The sequence below is a fragment of the Mustela lutreola genome, chromosome 15 (assembly GCF_030435805.1).
Source record: "Mustela lutreola isolate mMusLut2 chromosome 15, mMusLut2.pri, whole genome shotgun sequence".
Taxonomy (NCBI): Eukaryota; Metazoa; Chordata; class Mammalia; order Carnivora; family Mustelidae; genus Mustela; species Mustela lutreola.
This window is the reverse complement of record NC_081304.1, coordinates 7,873,205-7,896,436: the sequence shown is the minus strand read 5'-3', so window position 1 is coordinate 7,896,436 and position 23,232 is coordinate 7,873,205. Positions and strand designations below refer to the sequence as shown.

The 23,232-nt window shown below is 53.7% G+C and overlaps 1 protein-coding gene and 1 long non-coding RNA gene across 6 annotated transcripts in view; one reads left to right on the top strand and one right to left on the bottom strand.

Annotated features, from left to right (window-relative positions):
- The window catches only part of SLC39A11 (solute carrier family 39 member 11), a 321,878-nt gene that overhangs the window by 15,576 nt on the left and 283,070 nt on the right, over nt 1-23,232 (bottom strand). The window lies entirely within an intron of this gene.
- On the top strand, nt 10,035-13,594 carry LOC131817033 (uncharacterized). The gene is made up of 4 exons (XR_009348290.1): nt 10,035-10,121; nt 10,676-12,495; nt 12,722-12,877; nt 13,436-13,594. It is a non-coding gene; the product is annotated as an uncharacterized LOC131817033 (long non-coding RNA).

Genomic DNA, 23,232 nt, shown 5'->3' with positions numbered 1-23,232 from the left:
GGTCTCCTCAGGGGGCAGGTGGAGAGCGGGAGCAGGACTCAGGGAGTTCAACGGTCCTGAGGCCCAGCCCTGGACCCCTAGCTTCAAACCGGGCCACTTCCCCAACCCTCAGCATCCTACGTCCATGAGACCAGCGCCTTCCGTTCTCAAGCTTGACGATAGACCGAGAGCCCACAGCCCACAGCCCACAGCCTCTGAGCGCATGCTGACGGGAAGAAAAGCAGGCGGGGTGCTGGCAAGAGAGCTAACAAGAAGGAAATCTCTGCATTCCCTGTCGTGGCTAGCTGGGGCCGCTGAGCTTTGCTGCTGGGAAACCGCTAGGTCTTCTCGGCTTCTCAGTGTGGATTAGGGGGAGTGCAAGACGCCTGTCCCAGGAAGCCAGTGCCAATGAGGTGGGCAGCAGACAACCATCGGCGGGGAGTGTCGTGCCTGCTGCCGGGCGCACGCCACGGACGACACCAAGATGGTGGGCGAGCAGCTGCTGCTTCTGGAAACCGCTGGTGCTGTTCACAGAGGTACCTGGCCACCAGCAACTGAAGCAGGGGCACCAGACAGCTTACGTAAAAAGCCCCTACTTTGCACCAGATCCGGAGAGAAGTGCTCCTGATGAGTCCTCTAATTTTACTCTGGAGATTACCCTACACAAGGAATGCCAGTAACCCATTTCATAGATGCAGAAACTGAGGCTTAGAGAGAGGGTGAAGTGTCTCTCCCAAGTTCATGAGCCCCAAGGAGCCCCCAAATCACATCTGTTGATTTGAGAGCTCATGAGGCTCACCTCCTTGTGCTGACACCCCCCCACCCCCCCACTCGCCGGCAGAAAGCTTGCAGAGCGAGGCTGGATCTTCCTGGAATCTTAGTTTATGAGGGCTAACCTGTGATTATGGGCAGTGTTTCACACCAGGAAGCCGTCTGGTACCCATTTTCAACTGTAGGGGTTAGGGATGTGGAGGCCTAACATAAACATTGTAAGACAGCCTGTTGGTTTAAAATATTCATGCTCCTTAATTATGTGTAAAATCAAAAGAGGTTCCCAGTATTTTCAAATGAAGGGCTGGGTTCTAACACATCTCCGGGATCCTTTTCTTGGTCAGTAACTATAAAGAATTCCTTGGCTATTATATGTAGATCTCAGCGCGCTAGAATGGATTGCCCCCTGCCTCCGGGCCATTTCCTGAGGTGCCCAGAATCCCTGCACTCCCTCTGAGGGGTAACTAAGGGGTAACTGAGGGGTAACTAAGCCCTGCAAGTCTAGAGTGAGAGGAGGGCATAATCACAGGCTCTGATGGGGCACAAAAGGAGGCGAAGGGATGGACAGTGTTCATCACACGGCCAAGAAAGCACAACAGATCTTGGTCCCCACCCGAGGAGCCACTCAGGGACACAGGGGGGTGAGATCCCACCCAGTTAGAGCTGAGATTTAAGGATCATCCCATGCAAATAGGGGATTATGGAGAAGAATGCCTTCCCCGCTGTGTCCTATAAAAAACAGCCAGTCCTCTGGCCTCTTCAAGAGAACCAGTGTCATCCAAAACAGAGAGGCAGGAAAACTGCTTTCCATTAAAGGAGATTAAGGAGCCGTGACAACCAAACGCAATGCCAAAACCAACAGATAAGACATCAGCGGACACATCTCTAAAGCACATTCGGGAGTGATTACAAAAATTGGATGGGGTCCGTGTAGCAGACAATTTCATTAGGTCAGTGTTGCATTTCTTGGGTGAGATAATCATATCGTGGTTATGGGAAAGAACATTTCTACTCTTTCTTTTTTCCCTTGAAATCAAGTAAGTTGCTTAGCTCTGAGACTTCTCAGATAACTTAATATACAAATTTAATCATTCACCAAATATTTAAAGAGTCCTTACTATGTGCCACGTACTCCATATATATATATATTTTTACTTTTTATTCTGCAGTAATTTGATACTTACAGGAAAATTACAGCTTTCCTTCATCCCCATCATTCAGATTCCCTAATGTTAACAACAGACATAACCACAGGTACAATGATCAAAACCAGGTGAATGACATTTTACATCAGTGTGAAAAGAAGGAAGGATCCCAACCCTCCCCCTCCCTTCCCAATACCCCCCCTCCCCCCGCCCCCGCGAGTAATCAGTGTTCTTAGTTTCTGGTTTATCTTTGTACAAATGAGTAGATACATCTCTATTTTATTACCCCACCCCTTTTACACAAATGTTAGCATACTATAGATGCTCTTTCTCCCGTTGCTTTTTTCACTTAACAGTATGTTCTGGTAATCCCGGCAAATCAACTCACAGAGCTCTTCCCCCCATTCTTTGTTGTAGCTGTATACTATTCCACTGTGTGGCTGTACTCCTTTATTCAACCCTATTGAGGTTATTTCCAATCCCTTGCAATTATAAACAATGTTGCAATGAATAAAGAACCTTGTGCATATCCTTGATTTCACAGTATCAGTTTGCATTCCCACCAGCAGGATAAGAGCGTGCTGGTTTTTCCACCGCCTCACCACAGACTATGGTGTCATATTTTTAAATTATGCCCACCTGATAGGTAAGAAATGATATCTTGGTGCGATTTTTTTTTTCTTTGTCCTATTTTAATGAGCATTTTTCTAATTAGGAGTGAGTTTCAATATTTTTCCTACATGCTGGATGGCCATTTTTATACCTCTTTTGTGAGCACTGTTCATGTCTTTCCCTCTATTTTTTGTTTATCAGAATGTTCTTATTCTTAAAAGATGCAGCTGACATTCAGAGGTGAGGGGCCCTGAAATGTCAGATGGTTCAGGGGGAAAGAAAAGTACGTGTGTGTGTGCGCGCACGTATGTTTATCTATTGAGAGAACAATAGTCTTATTATATACACACACATACACACACAGCCCCTCCCTCTCCACATACACACAAAATGAGTCAGTCGTCAACAGCCACTGTGTGCCCTCAGATAGCTGCTGCAAACATGCTCGGTCGCCCGGCTTCCCCTTCTGCCTTTATGGCTTCCACATGACAAGTCCCTGTGGGAAGGACTTCAATGCCGACAGGCTGGGCTCATCCCTAGGAAGCCCGACAAACCGACAGCATTCTGGTGAGCCCCTCCCCCAGCCAGATGTCCCCTGTCTCCTGGAATCCCGTCCAGCCAACGTCTTCAAGGTGGGTCTCCCGGGCCTGATCACTCCCCACTGACCTTCACAGTATGTACCCCGATTACTTACTTTAAATCAGCCCACCTTCTATTCAATGTCTTTTTAAATAAAATTGTAATACCTTTGTAAGGGAAAAAAAACACCTGTCTTATTTGCCCGACGCCGACAGTAACCCCAAAAGCAAACATGTTGAAAGCAAATCAAAAATACTGAGTTGGCGTGGATGTGATGGAAATCTAGACCCTCAGATTTGGTGTCTGGGTGTCTGGTCCTGCGAGCCCCCCCCCCCCCAACGGTCCCTGCCACTTGCTAAAGTCAAAAGTCCCAGATGGAAATTCCCGATAATCTTTTCTTCAAGGGGGGAGGGGTTCCCAGTGTAAATAAAGTCTGTGGTCCGGATGGTCACAGTACTCCGATGTGGCATCTGGGAGGGAGATGAAATCCGGATGTTGAAAGAGCTGTGACTGATGCCTGGAAGTAGAAAGCGCCCAGTACGTGCCCGCTGCTGCTTCCACCACCAAGAGGACAGGTAGCCATGTGCACAAAAAGAGTTAATAGAGCAGGCCTGAGACTGCCTTCTTTAGAAACCTCTGGTTGCAGAGGTTGGCTCTTTGCTGGTTTCTGGGAACCTGCTGAGGGTCCCGTGCCCAAACTGTTTGTGCAAATCATACTGTTTATGCCGAACACCTGCTTCGCTTCTGGGAGTCTGGAATTTCAGTATGCAATAGTCAGAAGGTGCCAATGTGACCAGCCCCCAGTAAAATCTCTGGGCACGGAGTCTCTAATGAGTGCCCTGGGTAGACAAGAACTTGCATGTGTTGTCACAAATCCATCCCCGGAGGAATTAAGCACACGCGGTGAGCTAGCAAAGGAAAGGCCTTTTGGAAGCTTGTGCCTGGCTTCCTCCAGACTTTGCCCCACATACGTCCTTCCTTTGCTGATCTGACTTTGTATCTTTTCCCTATAATACATCTGATCTGTGAGTACGGCTGGATGCTGAGTCGTGTGGTTCCTTCCAGTGAATCACCCAACCGGGGTGGGCCTCCAGGGTAAGCAGCAGCAGCCACAGCAGGGACTGTGGGGACTGTGGCCGATGTCAGACGGCTGGGCCGAAGGAAAGCTGCACACAGCACCCATCACACCCTAGGGTTCCAAGTAGGAGGCGCCGGGGTTCCCGACCTCAGTGGATTGGAAAGGGGGGCTAAGGGCTGGGGGGGCTGGAAGAGGCTCAGTACATGAAACCCAAGGCCAGAGGTCACCATGGGAACCCAGGAGGTGCATTCGAGACAATGCCTGACACCAGGTGGGCCCATCACATCACAGAGAAGATAGCGGGAGATAGGACAGCGTCCTACCGAGGCCCCTTGGTCAGGAGAGAGCTAAGGCTGGCAACTGGAATCTGCTTTAGGGAAGAGGAGAAGGGGGGGGGGAGTGTCCCCCCACTGCCTGTTTATAAGCCAAACTGAACATATTTAAGACTAGAGGTGACAAGACAATCTTTAAAATGGCATGTGTTTACCATCCAGGCAAATGAAGGCTAAATTCACGGACAAGAGAGGTTCTCAAACTTGAGGGTCCAAGAGAATCACCTAGAGAGGGTCTGTTAAAGCACAGACTGCTGGGCCCGCAGAGCAGCCGGCAGACAGGAGTGGGGCCTGAGCACACACACTTAGAACAGGTGACACTGAGCTGCCGGGAGCCACACTTTGAGACCCACCGACACAGAGACATAGATCTACACAGCATGATCAGAACCAACGGGCCTTGCACTGCAGGAGGAAGAACGGTCTGCCGCAAACTGCACGGTGACTCTGGCCAAGGAGAACTCCATGAATCCACCCCTCCGATGGGCAGCAGCGGTATGGGGAGGCCGGGCTCAGGAAAGGCTCAGGCGGGAGATGGGCTCATCAGAAGCCCCAGTGAGGCTGTCTCGGCAGAGTGCTGGGGAAACAGAAATGTTCTAGAGCCTTCCAAGAGGATGCATGCCCAGCCTGTCTCAGGGACCCACAGCATGTAGGCAGTAGCAGGATATCCCAGCCCAAGCCAGAGTCCAGATGGAACTTTTTTTTTTTTTTTGGATTAAGTGTCTATTTAATTGAGAATTTTATGAACATTTAATTTTTATAAACTCTTCATTTTCTTTGAGCCAATGAAAGAGCTCCTTTACAAATTAATTTTGACTGTACCAACCGGAGGTAAAAAAAAAACAGTCTTTCTCTACACACATTTATATACATATAGACAGACACAAAGTCCTTATAGCTTCTGGGTTTTTTTTAAAGATTTTATTTGTTTATTTGACAGAGAGAGAGATCACAAGTAGGCAGTAGGCAGAGAGGCAGGCAGAGAGAGAGAGGAGGAAGCAGGCTTCCTGCTGAGCAGAGAGTCTGATGCGGGGCTCGATCCCAGGACCCTGGGATCATGACCTGAGCTGAAGGCAGAGGCTTTAACCCACTGAGCCACCCAGGCGCCCCTATAGCTTCTGTTTTAAAACAATATAAAACTCATAGTTCATATGTAATAGCTGGAAGAAATTAAGGGGTCCCTGTCAAGTCTCGGTTCTGCCGAGGGAGTTCTCCCAGCAGACGGGCATGAGTTCTGGGCTCCAGGAAAGACTGCAGGCATCCAGAAAAGGGACAGTCCCCTCCTATTTCCTCAGGCCCAGGGTTTTCGACTGCGGCCAACTCAGCCTCCCTGGGGACACCGGCCATGTCTGGAGACGTCGTGGCTGTTACAGCTGGGGCCGGCCTCCCTATGTCTACCGTGAGGAGGCCAGGGACGCTGCTAACCATCCCACAACACACAAGCTGCCCCCGTGACACAGAAGTCTCAGCTTCGGGGCGTCGGAAGTGTGGAGGAGAGAAAGCCCATCTACACCCGAACACAGCAGGCTCTGAAGACAGTCAGCACAGCGTCAGCGGGGACCTGTGATAATGGGAAGATGCAGCTAGAAGGTGTCCATACAGTGACTGAGAAATCCTTGGCCGTGCTCCTTGGAGGCGGGCTAGGACGCAGCTGGTGTAGGAGGCTGCTCCACGGTGCGTAAGGAGGGAGATCCACAGAGGGCCTTTCCCCACTGCCAAGGCCAACTCAGAGACAGCATCACCCTTTATAAGCCCAGCAAGGCCCACCGCCCTCCTCTCGGAGCCTGAATTCCAAGCTCATTCCAGCCCCTTCTCCCTCCATGCATCTTGGAGCAGGGACAACCACATCCATCCGCTCACATCCCGTTGACAGAACGAGTCTGCCTATAAATGGCATTTTTGGAATACAATATTTATACGTTTTTTGAGCTCTTAGCAGGTTTCCCCATAAAGCTCTGCTGTAAATGGCAGGCTGGTGCCCACTCAGCTCACAAAAGCCCATTTAACTCATCCATTCACGGCTTCTAAGTATCGAAGTCCCTTACGGCTTACATCAAGCCTGTGGGGGAGGTCAGGAACTGAATCACCGTTTAGAACATGTTTGTTTTCTCTTACGGGAAAAGGCCTTCCCTCTGAACGGTAGAAAGGCAACAAGAAAGCATTAAAGAAATGCGTCTGAGACAGAACGTGGAGACGGGAGGAATCTGAAACTCCAAGGAGAACATTCTTCAGCCGCGGAGGTCACGATCACGAAGCAATTCAAGGATTAATCAATCCCTAAGTCACTGCTGATTTCCTAGTGTCTCTCTCTCAGCCAAGTTGGCTTGATGACTCAAAAGGGCAAAACCCCCCAGAGAATCTATCCTTCGAGGAAGGGCAGGAGCTGTTGGAACTGAAGAGAGACAAGCAGGCCAGACGCTGGGGCTCTGTTGAGTTCCCTGGGGGAGGCCGGCCACGCAGGGAGATGAAGCCCCGTGTTTGTCCGGACTCCAGCAGCGTGAGAGGGGGACACGGCCTGATGTTAGGAGGGCTCGGAGGGCCTGGTAAGGATTCTCTTTTAATTGTGCTAAAATTCACACGGCTCGCTATTCACTGTTCCAACCCCTTCTCAGTGGATAGTTCAGCAGCATTTAGTACATTCACGATATCGTGCAACCACCTCCACTGCTGAGTTCCAGAACATTCTCATCACCCCAAAAGGAGACCCCATGCTCATCAGCCGTTGTCTTCTCTCCCTGTCTCCCCAGCCAGGCTCGCACTAATCCGCTGTTGCAGCAGCACAGAAACAGGATCATAGGCTGTGTGACCTTCTGCGACTCGCTTCCTTCCCTGAGCACGTTTTCAAGGTTCATCCACACTGTATCCTGTATCAGTACTTCGTGTTTTGGTAAAGATTTATTTATTTATTTGAGACAGAGGGCAACAGCAAGCACATGAGTGTTGGGGGCGCGGGGAGATGGCGAGGGGGAGAGAGAGAATCCCAAGCAGACTCCATGCAGAGCGCGGAGCCTGACTGGGGGCTTGAGCTCACCGCCCTGAGACCACACCTTAGCTGAAACCCAGAGTCGGATGCTTAACCGACTGAGCCACCCAGGCGCCCCTCAGTACTTTGTTCGTTTTTGTGGCCAAAGAACATTCCTGTGTATGGACAGACCTCATTTTGTTTATCTACTCATCCATGGATGGGCACAAGAGTTGCTACGAACATGCGTGTACGGGTGTTTGTTCGCAGACCCGTTTCAGTTATCGGGGGCCCGTGCGGGGAGCGGAACGGCTGGGCGGAGCCAGTGGGAAGGATCTGGTGCTTGTCTCGGAGCGCGGGGAGTCCGTTCAGGTTGGAGCCACATTATTAGAATCATGTTTTGAAGCGTTCACTGTGGCTGGCATGGGGGGAGGGTCACAGGGAGGCAGGAGGGGCCCGGGTGGACAAGAGACCAGTCGGGGGGCGCGGGAGGAAAGAGAGAAGCGGCGGGTCCCACCCCACTCGCCCCTTTTGCCCCTGCTGGGGACATCTCGTCACAAGTGAGAAAGAGCCTTTTCCCTGTTGACATTTTCCCCTGAAATCAATCACAGGTGAGCCAAGAGCAGAGCCCGTTCTGGGCAAGACAGGCACGTCAAGCGGATCTGAACTTCCTCCCACCTGGACAACGAGAAACTCACTGGCCTCCAAGAGCTTTTCATAGTCTCCTTTGGCCGAGAGCAGAGCCCCGTTATGTCTGAGGGAGCCTCCCCTTCCAGACTGTTCCTTGCGCTGGGCTGTACACCCCAGTGCTTTGCCTCCAAATGGGAGGTGATTTCCACCCTAAAGGAAGCTAAGCCTCAGCTGTCTTTAACGGTCCCCTTGTTCATATAACTGCCTGACTTCTGAGTCAATCTCAAGCACAGGGTAGAAGTTCAAAGCTGCGTAACCTAAGACCTATAGCATCCCCCCGAGGCACCCATTTCTTTAAGACTCTTCACAAGGAGTTATTTCCATTCCTGTTCTGTCCTGGGAGCGGCACAGGAAAAAGCGGGCACCAGACCCTCAGACAGGAAGTGGGCCATGAGGCCAGGTCACCGGCAGAGTCTCGAGGAGGCTGTACTTCCTGCAAAATCTTCCGGGTGCCCTCTACATTCGAATTCATCACCAGCAGCTATGGGCAAAGGCCCCCCTGGGTGGCTAGTTCTCCACAGGGCCTGGCTGGCAGGAAGGAACGATGCGCCAATGAATGCATAAGACAGGCGCACCCATGGAGAAAGAAGGATACCCACGATCGCTTTGGTTTTGCCACTCCATTTCTTCATGGCTGATCTGGAGGGTGGGGAGGACAGCAGGGATTTTGCACCGCACCCCTGGCCTATAAAAGCTCCTCCTTAGAGGCAAAGGGGTGATCTGGGGAGAATCCCACGGAGGTAAACACAGAGCCACGAAACCAAAGTGTAGCCAAGAGATTTGCCACCAGAGGCTGTTCCCAGAGTATCTGCAACTCCATCATTTGCATCTTCCCAGGGGAGCCTGGGCCCCAGGATTCCTCTCGGAGATCTGGCAGCTTGTGGCTCAGCCTGGGAAAAGCCATCCAAGAGCTTAGAAGATTTCACAATCAAACTTTCGGGAGTAAATATTTGCATTGACTCCCAAGAACGATTTTCTGCTCCAGCTCTGGCCCCCAAGGGTCATTTCCTGGGGCCCGCTCACAGCTCGAGATGATCTGCAGGCTGTGTCTAAAAGTGGATTTGCCAGGCTCCCTGGACAGCTCGTGAGTCAGAGACTGGGTTCCTCGACTTGCTTCCTTGCCTGGGAAGCATCTGGACTCACCACACCAGGGGTCAGCGGAACATCTGTGCACCACATCCTGGCGAAGTCAACGGTGCGAGTGTCCGGCCTGTGGTCTGGAGGCTATGCCCAGGCTCGTGGGACAGGCAGACAATTTACGAGCAAAGTAACACATCATAAAAGCAAGCAGCAAATGCAAGGAGCCAACAAGCCAGGACAGAAGACCTTTCTTCCTGACCAGGGATGCTAACAGAGCCACCTCCCTGGGTGGGGGGCAGGCCTGCATGGCCGGTCTTGACAACAAAGGTCAAGGACAACTCAGGGGACTTTCCTCAGGACCCTACAACACTACTGGAAACCTGGCCTCCTGCTACCTGGGTCCCCAGCAGCTGGAACTTGCCAGCATGTCTGCGGTGCACAGGCTTGGTCCCAGGTCACCTGGGGGGCAGGTGATGACTCATTCAGCTCATGAACCACCTTTTGGCCTTTGATTCTGACTAAACTGATACAGGATGGACCAGGCAATGGAAAGAAGCCATGCTGAGTAGGAAAAGGGCTTCTATGAAACCCTGCTGCCCACAAAGACTTACCAACTTCCTAAGTGCCGGGTTCCATGCTCGGGACGGGAAAAAAGCCAGCAAGCAAATACTTCCATGCAGGGGAGCTGAGGTCAGGGCTGGGGAGGACACGGCCGTGGGAGCTGATGGTGAATTTCCGGGAGGATCTCACTGAGACGGGGTGTCCACAGTTCGACTCGGAGAAGGAGTGAAATTGAAACCAAGAGCCGAAGAATGAATGGGAGGGGCAGCAGTTTAGAGAGAGCGTTTTGGAGGATGAATGCTCCCTGCAGAGGGCAGAGCAAAGGCCTGTGGGTAAGCACGATCTTTGTGTTCTGAAATCTGAAAGGTCCTGAGTGGCTGATGTCTACTGGGGAATGGGGGTGGGGTGGGGTAGGGAGGGAGTGAACTTGAACTTTACTCCAAACACAATGAGCCCCAAGAGGGTTAATGTCAGGAACACGGCGAAGGTTCGTTTTCACAATGGGGCTGAACTAGGCCTCTCGGGCTGTTTGGCTGGCCTCCCCGTAACATGCCTACAGATGCTAGTTGGGCACCAAGGGCCAAGGAACAATTCAGGAGCCTGGGGAACTTTTGGATGTTGAAACAGCCAGATTTCAGTTTTCTGCACCAAATCTTTTTTTTTTTTTTTTTTTTTAAGGATTTTATTTATTTGCAAGAGAGAGGGAGAGCATGAGCGGGGGAGGGGCAGATGGAGAGGGAGAAGCAGGCTCCCTGCTGAGCAGGGAGCCTGATGACGGGCCGACCCCAGGACCTTGAGATCAGACCTGAGCCGAAGGCAGATGCTTAACAGACTGAGCGCCAGGAGCCCCTTCTGCATCAAATCTCTCCTTGCCCCCCATCTGCAGGGTGATTCTCGTCCCCAGGGCCACCACCGTTTACCACAAGACACACTTGGGAGTATCCAGTCCACTAATGGGAGACTCGACATCCCTTCTTTGCAGCTCTGCAAAGAGGATATCTGCCTTTCTCCTAAGCCTGAGTGACCCCCGCGACCCTGCACTGTCGCCGGCACGCTCTCGGTCTGCAACAGCCATCAGGGATCACCTCGCCTGCTGTCACCGGCCCCTCCTCCGGGAGCCGAAGGAGACATAGTCCAGTGTCTAGAATCCTGCTGGGTGGCAACAACACTTTGTAAGGCTGGCTGTGGTCTGCCCGCAATTTCAAAGAGCACTGATCCTGGATCGCGCCGTCACCACGCTCCTCCAGCTCTGGGACCCCATGAGATGTGTTACTACCGTCCGGCTCTCGCTGGTAAAGACACCCGCAGCCTCTCCAGCCGGTGGCCCTCCCGTCCACATCTTGGAGTGCCCGTTCCTCCAAACAAGGCCCTGGATTGGCCTGGCAGGTGGAGCTCCCTCTCTGCCCGGGTACCTGGGGGCTTCGGTCTAGACAGGCGGTTGACCTCCGGGGCCAGGCCTCTGTCCACCTCTTCTCCAGGGGCTGCTGTGAATGCTCATGCCCAGGGTGCCCACCCGAGATACTAGCCTTCAAGTTTCTAAGGGGATTCTGAAAGCAGACTGACGGCCAGCAGATTTCTCTACTGAATGGGTTCAAGTTGCAGTAAAGGGGGTTTAAATGAGAGTGTCCTGCAGGCAGGGGCGTAACGGGACTGCCACAGGCAAGCAGGTCCATCCCTCTGCTGCCTGCCATTAGAGCAGATCTGAGCTGCCCGGACAAGCATCCGCACCACTGCCTTGCAGCCAGGCAAGTAAGCCCGGCTGAAGGAGGAAACCAATCGTCTAAAATCTTCTAGAATAGCTACTTTCCAAATTCATGAGGCTGGGGAAATCCTTTTCTCCAGATGAGTTCTTGAGAGAAGCCCGGCTCCCGCTTCGACCATGGAGACTTTGGGTGGCGGTGGGACGCGGTCTGCAAACCCTGGCTGACACAGCAGAGGCTAAGCAGAGAGTCACGGCCCCGTAAGGGTGAGGCTCGGAAAGGAGAAGATCTGTGACACCAGCAATGATGCAGATGACCAAACAGTAACAGAAGCCACAGGCTACCGAGCCCAGACCGAGCTCAATGCTCTGCGTGTTCTCCTCCTGAGCCTCCAGATCTTTCTACTATGTTACTCCAACTGGACACAAGCAGAAACTGAGGCTCCGAGAGGCTCAGTGACATGCCCAAGGCCATCCCCCTGGAGAGCCGTGGCCTGCCGCTGGGAGTCTCCCGCTTACAACCGAGGGCATCAGAGGGCCTGCTGGTGTACAAGGATCGCATGACTCCTCTGAACGACGGCCTGCACTGGCCCCACATTGGGAAGAGCCCAGCGGCTCCCGAGGCCACTTGAGCTGGCTGTCAAAGGCTCTGGGCTGATTAACTGTGAACTTCAGCAAAGACAAGTGTGCATTGACGCCGCAGATCTCTCACAGGCCTGTTGGGGCCTGTTTCCGCCCTGTGAATGAGGAAGCTGTGCTTTGCAGGCGCCCACAGAACAAGAATAGGCCCTAAGATGCCTGAGCGCAGGGCCCAGGGGAAGTACAAAGCATCGCCATTGTTGGCGACGGAAGCCGTGCCAGGCACAGGGAGGGCGGCCTGGCGGCCAAGCATCACTGCAGGAAAGGAAAGACGTTAATATTTTTCTGGGCAAACAATGCAACTTTTCTAACTGGAAAACCCGCAGCCATGACCTCACACTGGACAAGAACCTCAACCCAGGCCGGACGTGAGTAGATCTGCGGCTGGGCTGCCCTCCCCCTGAGACCAATACCCCTCAGAAGGCTGCTTTCTGAGTGTGTGTGTGTGTGTGTGATACAGTAGCTGCCCCCGGAGGTCCCCCAGCGGCCCCCCGACTGGAACAGGGTTTCAGCCCGCAAAAGGAAGAGATCCTTTGGGCAGGGGCAGCTCACAGACCTCACCGTGGTCTCTAATAGTCCCATCATGTCCCACAGGGCAAGGGATGGTTTCAGGCATGCCAGAGGGGGGCAGGGAGGCTGACAAAAGCACAGCCGTGGGGAGCAGCTGTCCCATGGAAACCTCTGGAGCAGATAAACCAGACCAGACATTCCAGACACGCAAGGGAGCGTGCCCTCCCCAGGAAGGCGCAGGTATGCAAAGGGTCACTCTGGTTTATGTGAGATCTCGTCCCTGCGCACCCTGAGACCTCCTGGAGCCTCGTCTCAAAGGAGCGATCCTCTAAATGGAGATGTTAAGTAGGAGGGCGGCCTAGGGATGGGGGAGCACGTGGGAGATTTTTCAAAACATGGATACCAGCTCCCTGGGGAGGATGCCTACTGACCAAGTTCCCCAGGTGATGCAGTCCTCACCGAGGGCCACCGGGGTGGGGAGAGACAGAGCCACCTCTTCAGCTCAGGTCCTGGCTCATCCACCTCCCAGCAGTGACCTTGGGCAAGCCACTCCCTTCCCTGTATCTGCCTCTCTGTAAGATGTACGACCCCGTGTCCTGTGCGTCCGGACACGTGTCTACCTGGCCCTGGGTCTAGCCCTTCTGAGACTGCCCTGTTTTTAAAGAGGCTAACTAGTCCAACCCTTCGGAAACGGGTGACCGGGCATCCCAGCGATGGGCCTAGCTACGAGGGTTAACACCAAAATTAAATATTAGCCAGAGATGCAAGAGCTGATTTCTTTTTCTCCTCGTCCCTCAGGACGTTTCCCTGCTGGGAGCTGTGGGTCAAAGCCATTCGCTACTGCAGCTGCTGAGGATTAATGCCACGAACGTCACGAGAGTGAACCGGTAGCATTTTTGAGAATTCCTCCCAAGTGGAAACTAAATGCAAATAAAGCCAGTGTCGTCCCTTGACTCACCCGCGACTCATGTCCATGTGCGGGTGTCTTCCGTTCGTGGACGTTCACTCACGGGCCCCCTCCACTGCCCCGAGCACCTACGGCTTTCTGGACCAGGTACTTACTTCCCTCCCAGTTAGGACGCTGTCAAAATGGGGTTGGTTGGGCTTCAAAGGGGGTGTGACTCCTGGCCCTGAGGAAATCAGGGAACAGGGAACAGGCTTCTCCCAGCGAACCGCCGGGAGCTCTGGCCTGCCCAGGCCGACTGCGGCTTGTCCCCCGCCTGCCTCGACGTCATGTCTACACCTCCATGCTGAGTGCATTTTCGCAGAACTGCTCAAATCCTCGGGCCATGACGTGGGCTGGGTGAGGAGAGAGAGAAGAGGAGGGATGGACACACGTACTCGGGGTCTCTGAGTCGCTGCGCACACGGCCCGAGGGGGCTGCGGGGAGAGGGAGGCGGAGGGATCGGCACTGCACGTCCTAGCAGCGTCCTGCGGCCTCGCTGGCTCTCGGGCCTGCACGGGGCTCGGGCCTCTGCACGGTCCGCTCCCTCAGGCAGGAGCTGTCTGCCAGGAGGGGGTGGCGGTAACACGATTTGGGTCCACCCAGCACTAAAAGAATAATAAATTCCATCAGCATCCCGTGGGCTTTATCAGATGCCAAATATCTTCATATAAACCAAACATCTGGATCGATTTTACAGTAGGGAGAGTCCCCCGATGGAAATGGAACAAAACAAGGAATGACCAGAATCCAAAAGCAAACTGTCCCCTGCCCCAACCTCAGTCTAAGGCGAACCTCCCAATTCAGCAGGTACCTCGACCACCCCTTACCTGCGCCCACCCTGCTCCCCGGCTGCCCTCAGCCCCAGGAGGGTATGTGAGCCCTTGGCTCCCCACGGGCCCTGCCCTTCTCCCGATCTGCGCAGGCTGTGGACAGCCCGTCCAGCACGCCTGTGGCCCAGGGGACCTACTTCCTTTCCTCCCTCCCTTCCTCCCGTCTTTAATCCAAACACAGGGGCTCCAAGATGGGTAGAGCTGCCCCCAAAGCACTCTTGAACCAGACGTGGCCCAGATGCCGGGAGGACCCTGGCCTACAGAGAACTCATAAACGTTATTAAAATATTTTATTTAAAAATGAGATCAGTAAACTGTCCGCTCCTTGGGTGGTCCCCGAGTAGCGAGCATCTTGCCTTCCAGAAGTATGAAAGACTCCTGGTTATCTTAGCAAAACTGCTGTATCCTCAGGAGCCCAGAGCTCACGTGAGCCAAGGGAACTCCAGGCTTCCCAGCCCCGGGCCCAGCTCTGCCACCCAAGCTGCTAAAGCCATCTTCCCCGAGCAGACTACTCCTCTGCTCCCAAACACTCCATAGCTCCCCACTGTCCACATCAGGGATCGCCAAACTCTGGCCCCAGGCCAAACCTAACCTGTCCTGCTTTTGTAACCAGAGTCGAGCTGGCACACAGCCACACCCGCCCATCTCTACTATTTATGGCTGCTTGGGAGTTAAAAGGGCAGAACTGCGTAAATGCCACAAAGCCTAAAATGTTTGCTCTCTGGCTCCTTAGAGGAAAAGATGGTCAGCTTGCTGGGCCCTCCTTGCTGCTCTGCTGTTGTGAGGGGACAGTCTCAGTCGGGGCCACGCTCAGGGAGTTTGGAGGGAAGGAGGGGTAGGAGAGAGAGAGAGAAGGCAGTGTTGGGGTCCCCAGCCTGCAGCCACTTGCCTGCTGAGACATGCCAGTCCCCAAGACCAACACCAGGGTCTCTGGGTGCCGTGCGGCCGACCTCACAGAGTCGCGTTAGCCTGAAGATAGGACTTCATTCTGAGATGGCACCGTTTTCTTGCTCACGGAAACCATCGTTGGAGAAGCTGGAATGTGCTCCTTCGGGACACTTCCCTGAGCTCTGGTGTCCTTTGCAGCTTCCTGCACAGGCTCCTGTTTCATGGGCTTCAGAGGAACTGTCCCCTCGATGTCCCCCAGTTACCACAGTCCCTGGGCGCTCGGCTGCTCGCCACTCTGCCACCCCTGGGGCGCCTCCAGGGTGCTCCCCTCCGTGGCCCTCGCCACCGGGGAGCCCCTGGTTGGGGAGCTGACCTGACTTGGAGGTTCCTCAAGAAAGAGCCAGTTCTGAGGGGTGACAGATCCTGACCCAGCTGCAACTCGGGTCCCCCCGTTCTGGGAGCACCCCCAGACCCACCCGTCTGCTGTGGGGTTGCAGGTGGTATGCTGGGAGGGAGGGGGTCTGTCTGCTGTCCCTCCCCTGCCGCCTGGCTCTGTCTTGTCCATTTTGTCCTCTCCAGAGGCCCTACGGCTGGCTGAGGATCGGTGGCAGGAAGAGGCCAACAAGGTTTGGACAGAGGAGGTGTGGGGGGGGTCGTGTCGAGCTCTGTCCGCTACGCTCTGAAATCCCGTTTCTCTTTGACGAGCCCTAGGCCACCTATAGAAAGACCGCGGCTGGGGCCGGCCAGCTGCTTGGCCCTGGGCTGCCCTGCAGAGTCTGCTGGCCTTGATTTGTGGCCTGGAGGCGGTGGGGACTCCCCAGATACCCACTCTGCCTCTTCCTCCTCCCACAGCAAGTCCTTCTCTCCCGCTCCCTCTTTCCAAGCCAAGGGCTGGCTTCCCTGAACTGGGGAGCAAAACTGTCCTGGACCTCTCGTTTGTTCTCTCTTCCCTCAAGAGAGATCTGCCCCTTTCCTGGGTCTTGTACTGAATCCTTTGATTCTCTCTGGAAATCACGGGAGTGGCCTACACAGAGGTCAGAGGTCAGGAATGCCAAGAAGGGCAGAGGTGGGAGCTCCACACCTGGTCACCGCACCCCCCTGGCTACCAGATGCCCGTGTTCCTTACCGGATTCCGGTCTCTGCCTCAATGCCTCCCCGTCCCCCCGCAGACCTCCCCTGAGCACCAACCCATTTGCCCCATGCGCTCTGCCTCGTGCCGGGCTTGATTTTTGCCGTTGAATTTCTGTCCTGCGAATTTGACCTTATTTGGAAAAAGGGTCTTTGTGGATGTATTTAAATTAAGGATCTGGAGCGGACATCAGCTGGGGTTATCTGGGAAGGCCCTATATCCAATGACAAGTGTCCAAAGAAGAGACAGACAGAGGAAGGACACAGGGCAGAGGACAGGGCCACGTGAGGACGGCGACAGAGACGGGCCTGCCGCCTCCCAACCCAAGAGTTGCCTGGAGCCGCTGGAGGCTGGAAGAGGCAAGGGAAGACTGTCCCCCGGAGCCTTCGGAGGGCGGGTGGCCCTGCCCACACCCTGACTGCAGACTTCTGGCCTCCGGCGTGGGGAGGGGACCCATCTCTGCTGCGTTAAGCCCCCCGGTCTGCGGTAATTTGTTACGGTGGCCTGAGGAGACTAGTCCGGGGCGGTGAGGGGTGGGAGGGAGCATCTGTCACACCTGGACGCCAGGTGTGGCAAAAGAGACCCTGGTGCGGGGCAGAGAGTCTGCGAGGTGAGACAGATAATAATTAAGGAGAGAGGAAAAGTATATATAATTACAGGCTGTGAAGGGCTCCGAAGGAAACAGGTTGGCTGGTGGTATCAAGAGTGAACGGAGGTGGGGGTGGGGGGCGCTGGAGAGGAAGGCAGGGTCTTTACGAGGGGCTGGCATTTCCGTGGGGGTCTCCGGGATGGGAAGGAGCAAGAGAGCGTAGGCCTGTACCTGGGTCCTCCCCGGGTCTCCTCCTGGATCCCGACCTTCGCCTCTGCCTCACACGGCTCCATCGTTCGAACCACCCCCACTGTCCACCGCACCGACAGAGGATCTTGCTAAAAGCACAGAAAAGAATGGCCACTATTTCAAAGGGGCCCCACCGGGGCAGCTGAGGGATGGAAGGGGGCGGCTACTCATTCCCACTCGACAGATTGGAGACCCAAGGCCGGGAGCTTGAAGACACCCTGCATGGGTTCACCACCATCAGACTCCTCCAAAGTCTGCCCTTCTTCCCTCTGGGCTTCTCGGACATTCGTCACCATGCTTGTCTCGCTCAAGAGCCTTCAGGGGCGGCCCACTGTCCGGCATTCAGAAAGAACCCATGCTCTTTAGTGCAACCTCACTGCCTCTAACTCTGCGACTTCCATGGAAAATTTTTTCTAATTTACTGCCATTCCCCATGAAGAATTTTCCAATTTGCCCATAGAGGCCTACTCGCCTTTTTTTTTTTTTTTTTTTTTTTTTTTTTAGCATTTCCATAAATTTGTTTTTATTTTTATATTTTCAAAGATTTTATGTATTTGTTGGGGAGAGAGACAGAGAGAGCAAGAGAGAGCAGGAGCAGGGAGCAGAGGGAGAAGCAGGCTCCAGGCTGAGCAGGGAGCCTGATGTGGGGCTCGATCCTAGGACCTGAGCCAAAGGCAGATGCTACCCTGACTGAGCCATCCAGGCGCCCCTTTGAACTTGCCTTTAACAATCACACTGTAAATTATATTGCACATAAATATTGTAATGATCTTGTTACTTTACCATTACCTATCTTCCCCAAGCCCTGCTGCATTCTGTACTCTTCTAGATGCTTCCCATACAGCACTGGCTTATTTCTGCGGCAGCCTTGTGAGATCTTCAGCATCTGTGTTTTGTACATGGAACTTAGGACCCCAGTCCAAGGCTGGCGATGACGGTCTGTGCCCTTGTGTGTCCCATGACACTTTGCCCACAGAATTCTTGTCCGTTTTTTCCCCTAACAATGATACCCACTTTCACATGGCCTTTCCTGGTTTTACAAAGTACTTCTGTATATGTACTTGGACTGCAAAACTTCCCTGACCGCCCCTGGATGAAGGTGTCCCTCAGTGTGCTCGCAGGAAGGGCCCAGGGTAAGGCTGGGTCACAGGAGGGAAGCGAGAAAGACTTTGGCTCCCTACCTCCCACAATCACTGTCCATGCCCACTGTCGTCAAACCATGTCACAGAAACCAAAAAGCCAAGGATCCAGAATGAGGAGTTCACTACATACACCACGGGGGCAGACCCCTGGATTCGATCCCTTCCGGAAGCCTGGAGTCACAGCCAGGGATGTGTCCCATGGTGGGGACCAAGCCCCCGAGAGGAGAATCCACGACCCCAGGATCCCAGGAGCTCTGTAAATGCTCTTCTGTCTGACTGGATCGCTATGGCCATCGGGATGATGGGCCTGGGAAGGAGAAGACACAGGGCGTGACGTTCTGCCAAGGTCCCTGGCCACAACCCCGGGGCTGGCAATTTATTAGCGGGACAGGCTGTTACCATACAGACTCTGGTATCACAGACACAGCCTTGTCCAGTAACAATGCTGCCTTTCAAATTGTTTTCCGCCTGGGACACTGGATTTATAAACTGAACTGGGGACGCCTTGTTCTAAGTGGGCCTGGTTTAGGAGTATCCTGATAAGATAAACACAGATAATGACCTGCTGTGTGCAGGGGGGGTACTTTTCTATGTGTTTCCATGTCCGCACTTACATGCACACAGCCTGACATCTGCGGGCTGCTGCTCAGATCAAAGGGAGAAGAAGGGGGAAAAAAAAAAGCCATTTTCTGGAACTCGTTCCAGAAAGGAAGTTGGATGTAATTATAAGATGTTAGGTTTGTTTCTCTCTAAACAGCCCAGAAATGCATTGATCTGGTTACTTCCCAAATGCGGGGGGCTTTAAAGCTGTGTCCCGTGCGTTCAGCGTGGTCAGGCTGGGGGGAGGCTCGTGGCCATCAAGGGTAATCGTTGAAGCTAGGTGACACTCCCATGGGGTTTGTTCGTCTCCTGTTTTTAGGTATGCTTGCGCATTTCCATAATAAAAGCAAAAAATAAAACCAGGTAAATCTCGGTAAATGCTTACTGAAGCTGGTGATGAGCGTAATGAGGTTTATTATAACGTTTTCCTTCCCGTATGTTTGTTTACAACTCTCCAGGGTAAAAGCGGCGGGGAGGACTTTCGCTGAAAGGTGATGCCTAAAAACCCCTTTCCTCACATTCGTTCACTCAGTCATTCAACCAACATTTCTTTGTGCCACATACCGTCCCAGGTGCTGAGAAACAGCATCAGATAGGACAGGGGGGTCCCAGACTCCCCAGATCTGATTATCCCCAGAATGCGAATACTCCTCCGGGGTGAACATCTGGCCAGTCTTCCAAGGCAATGAAGGCTACCTTTGGGGGCATCTGTGGAGGGGGCATACGATCCCTCCAGACTTTGCTGGGAGTTGGGAGGAGGAGGGGGCAGCTCTGGCCTGGCTCCTCAGAAATCATCTGTTACAACCGAGAATTCTGGAGCAGGACAGAGGGGACAGGTTTCAGGGAGCCCCCCAAAATGTGTGACGGGGCCCTTTCATTCACGTCACTTTCCAATCACAGCCACCTCCTGGGGCTGAAAGGCATTTCCCAGGAGGGTCCAAGGCACCTCTCCCCTTGGGGGCCGTGCTAGCGACACTCAGGACACAAGGACACACAGCTGTCTCTGCTGTTTTCAAAGCTCTCTGGGGACGGAGCACTGCTGAGATCCAGGCTGGCCAGGGGCTGTGAATGTTCTCAGTTTTAGAGCAGGGGACAAAAGCCTTCTGTGCTGCTCTGTGCTCCCTTGACTATACCACCCGTGATTCATCATCCCTGGCCCCGGCACGGGCAGCTGAAAGCCTGGAATGACTAGATTTCTGGGTTGCCACGTATGTGCAACCTTCGGGAGGCTGTTTCCAGAAGTGACACTAACAGTCAGTCCACAGGAAACCCCGTGGGGTAGTTGGTTGGCTCTGGAGCCCTTCCTCAGATGTCTTACCCAAGGCCGTGCAGAAAATGAGCTACAGGGTCTCTTCGAGAACAGGTCTTGGGAGGGGAAGGTTAGGGATGTAGAAATCCCAGCTTCAGGTCATGGGTCCCCAGGGCACTTCTAAGGCCGGAGCACTAAGATGTCACTGGCTTCTCTGGCAGGAGAGGGGCATGGTTTCGGCCAGCTGCCTTTTTTGGTAATTTAAAGCTCATATTTTGCATCTATGATTGTTCTCGTGCATTCAGCTGGGACAGGGAGCTTGGTTCAGGTTTTCTGGATAGTTTAGGATGCAGAAGTGACCCAAGTCTCAGAATCACAATCGTTTTTCTCCACCTGGGGGACTCTAAGGTGGCAGGAGGAACATCTAGCACATCAAACACCTAGAGGCATTTACTGGTTTCTGAGCATCTCCTCGACACAATACCATAAAAGGGGCTGCTGGGGAAGGGGCTGGGGAAGTCAGGATGGCACCGCCCCTGTCCCTGGGTCCCACCGTAAGCTGAGCAGACCCAGCAAGGTGGGAGAGGGCCGCGGAGCCGACATGTGGCGCCCCCCCCCCCCCCTTGCAAAGCGGGAAGCCTGGGGCTGCTGACGGAGCACGGATGTCCCAGCACGGCAGGGAGGGACCCTCTCACATTCCATCCCAGCAGCACAGTGTGGAAACTGTGGAAGAACTGGCCACATCTTGCCGTTCTCATCCAGATGTTTGGCACGATTTCGGCATTACCCCAATGCCTCCCAGGAGGTTAGCGACCTGGAGTGCTGCCTGGAGAGAGGACGCTGGCCAAGCCTCTGAAGTGTGGTTCTGCAGGAGACTGGGAGCAGCCGGTCCCTTTCCACTGGGGGAGGGTGTGCACAATGGTTTCGAGGGGGGTGGCGCTAAGTAGGAAGGCGTTGGGGCCAGCGAGGGCTTTTTTGGAAGACGGTAAGTAACGCCTTTAGCGGAACACAGGCGTTTCTTGGCGAGAACACAGGGCTCATTTACCCTACACGCACCAATGCATGCTCTATGCATTTATACCAATTTGCATGCGATTTCAACTCTGTTCTTCTGGGTCCGAGGATGGGAGCCTATTGTTTTTGATTTAACCAGCACCTGGCACAAGCCTGGCACACAGAAGGCCTTCAATTGTTGGAAAGATGTACCGCCTGGGATGATGGTTTTCAACCAGGGAGATCTGGGCCCCCCAGGGGACACTGGGCAGGGTCCGGAGACATCTGGGCTCCCAACAGTGGGAGGGGGGCCTCTGGTACCTGGTGCAGAGAGTCTGGAGATACCGGCCAACAGCCTCCAATGCATAGGCTAGTCCCCAGGACAAAGGGCGATCTGTCCCGAAGAAGGACAGAGCCCCGTTCTGGTGATCGCTCTTGCATACAAGCCTGGGAGAGGGTGTGGGTTTCTCCTTTTCAAGGCATTTTAGGAATGGATTCAAGCTGTCCTTGTGGGTTTAGGAGTCTGGGGGGGTGGTGAGGGAGACTTAGATGGGCCACTTGGTCCCTTAAGCTCCGTCACTGCCCCGTGTCACCAGGCTGCGGACTGTCACATCCCCATTCTTCTGCCTCTTCCTCCTGCTCCGGTTTGCTGCCCAGGTTTTCCCCGAAATGTTAGGGGGTTTCCGTCAGCAGTGGATCCTGTCCAAACCGTCAGGCAGTGAAAAGTCCCTCCCGTGGAATTCATGTTCCTGTTGTGTCTGTGTCCAAGAGGGTGACGACAACACAAAGCCTGCATATCATAACCAAATCCCTCTGGGCACAAGCCCCAACCTGTAGCAACTTTCCTGGCCAAGTCGTGATGTGCAGGGCTGATGGCCTTTTCGTTAGAGCAGTTCCGTGGGGGCAAGAGGTGGGAGGGCTGTTAGGGTAAGAACACAGTGAGCCAAAGAACGCCTTGGAAGGAGCATTTTTCCTACAGGGTGGAGGTGACATCAGCTGGGGTGACACCTGAGGGTCAGGCTCTCAGAGCATCTCTAGCCCAAGGGCCCCTGGTCATGCCTGGGTCTTGACACCAGGCCCGGGAAGCACACACGGTCAGAGTTCCTTGCTCCAAACAACTTTTCTGATGTGCTAAATAAAGTAGCTTTCCTATGGCCACACTGAGTCCGAGTTTAAATCCTTCTCAAGAAATGGTGACATCCTATTGCCAAAAAGATAGACTCAGTGTTTTTAGACACCAAGACCCCGGATGAATGCCTCCTGCTGCCATGTCTCTTTGGAACAGGCTTGGAAATTAACTCTGATGATCCCTATAGACAGAGGAATCCACTTAATAAGAGTGAAAGTGATTATTTTTCCTACAGAGTACCTACAAGACGCGAGACACTGCTCAGAGCAATTGACGTGTACTAACTCATTAACATAAAGGAGGTCATCTGATTGTCCCCAATTTACAGATGAGGAAACCACGGCACAGAGGTCCAAGTATCTTATTCGTGACCAGGCTAGTCAGTGGCGGAGCATGCATAGACTGGACTCAGGGATGGTGGCTTTAGGGTCTGGGCTCTGCTACCTCCCTGGAGAATCAAGCCCCAAGTCCTCAGTTGTCAGACTAAAGAAGTAAAGGAAGGTGCTACACTCACAGGTCCTGGGAAATAACAGTAAAAAGAGGACGTGAGTTTGTGATACATAGGACAGTTCATGAAGCCCGTTTCTTACGATCTCCAGTGGGTCCTGCAAGGTCCTCAGTCTGATGGTGGCCCCTGGGCAGGCCAGGACACTGCCCCAGACAGCCAGAGCAGAATCTCTGCAGTGTGTTCCATCCAAGAAGGACCAATGAAGTCAAGCAGGAAGGACCAAGAGGATGAAGGCCCCCCGTCTTGGACAGACCAGGCAGCTCCCCCTGGGGAGCCCTCCTTGCCTGCTCTCAGACCGTAGGGGTTTGGCCAAGGCTCCATTCTGGGCTCCAGGAAGCAGTCT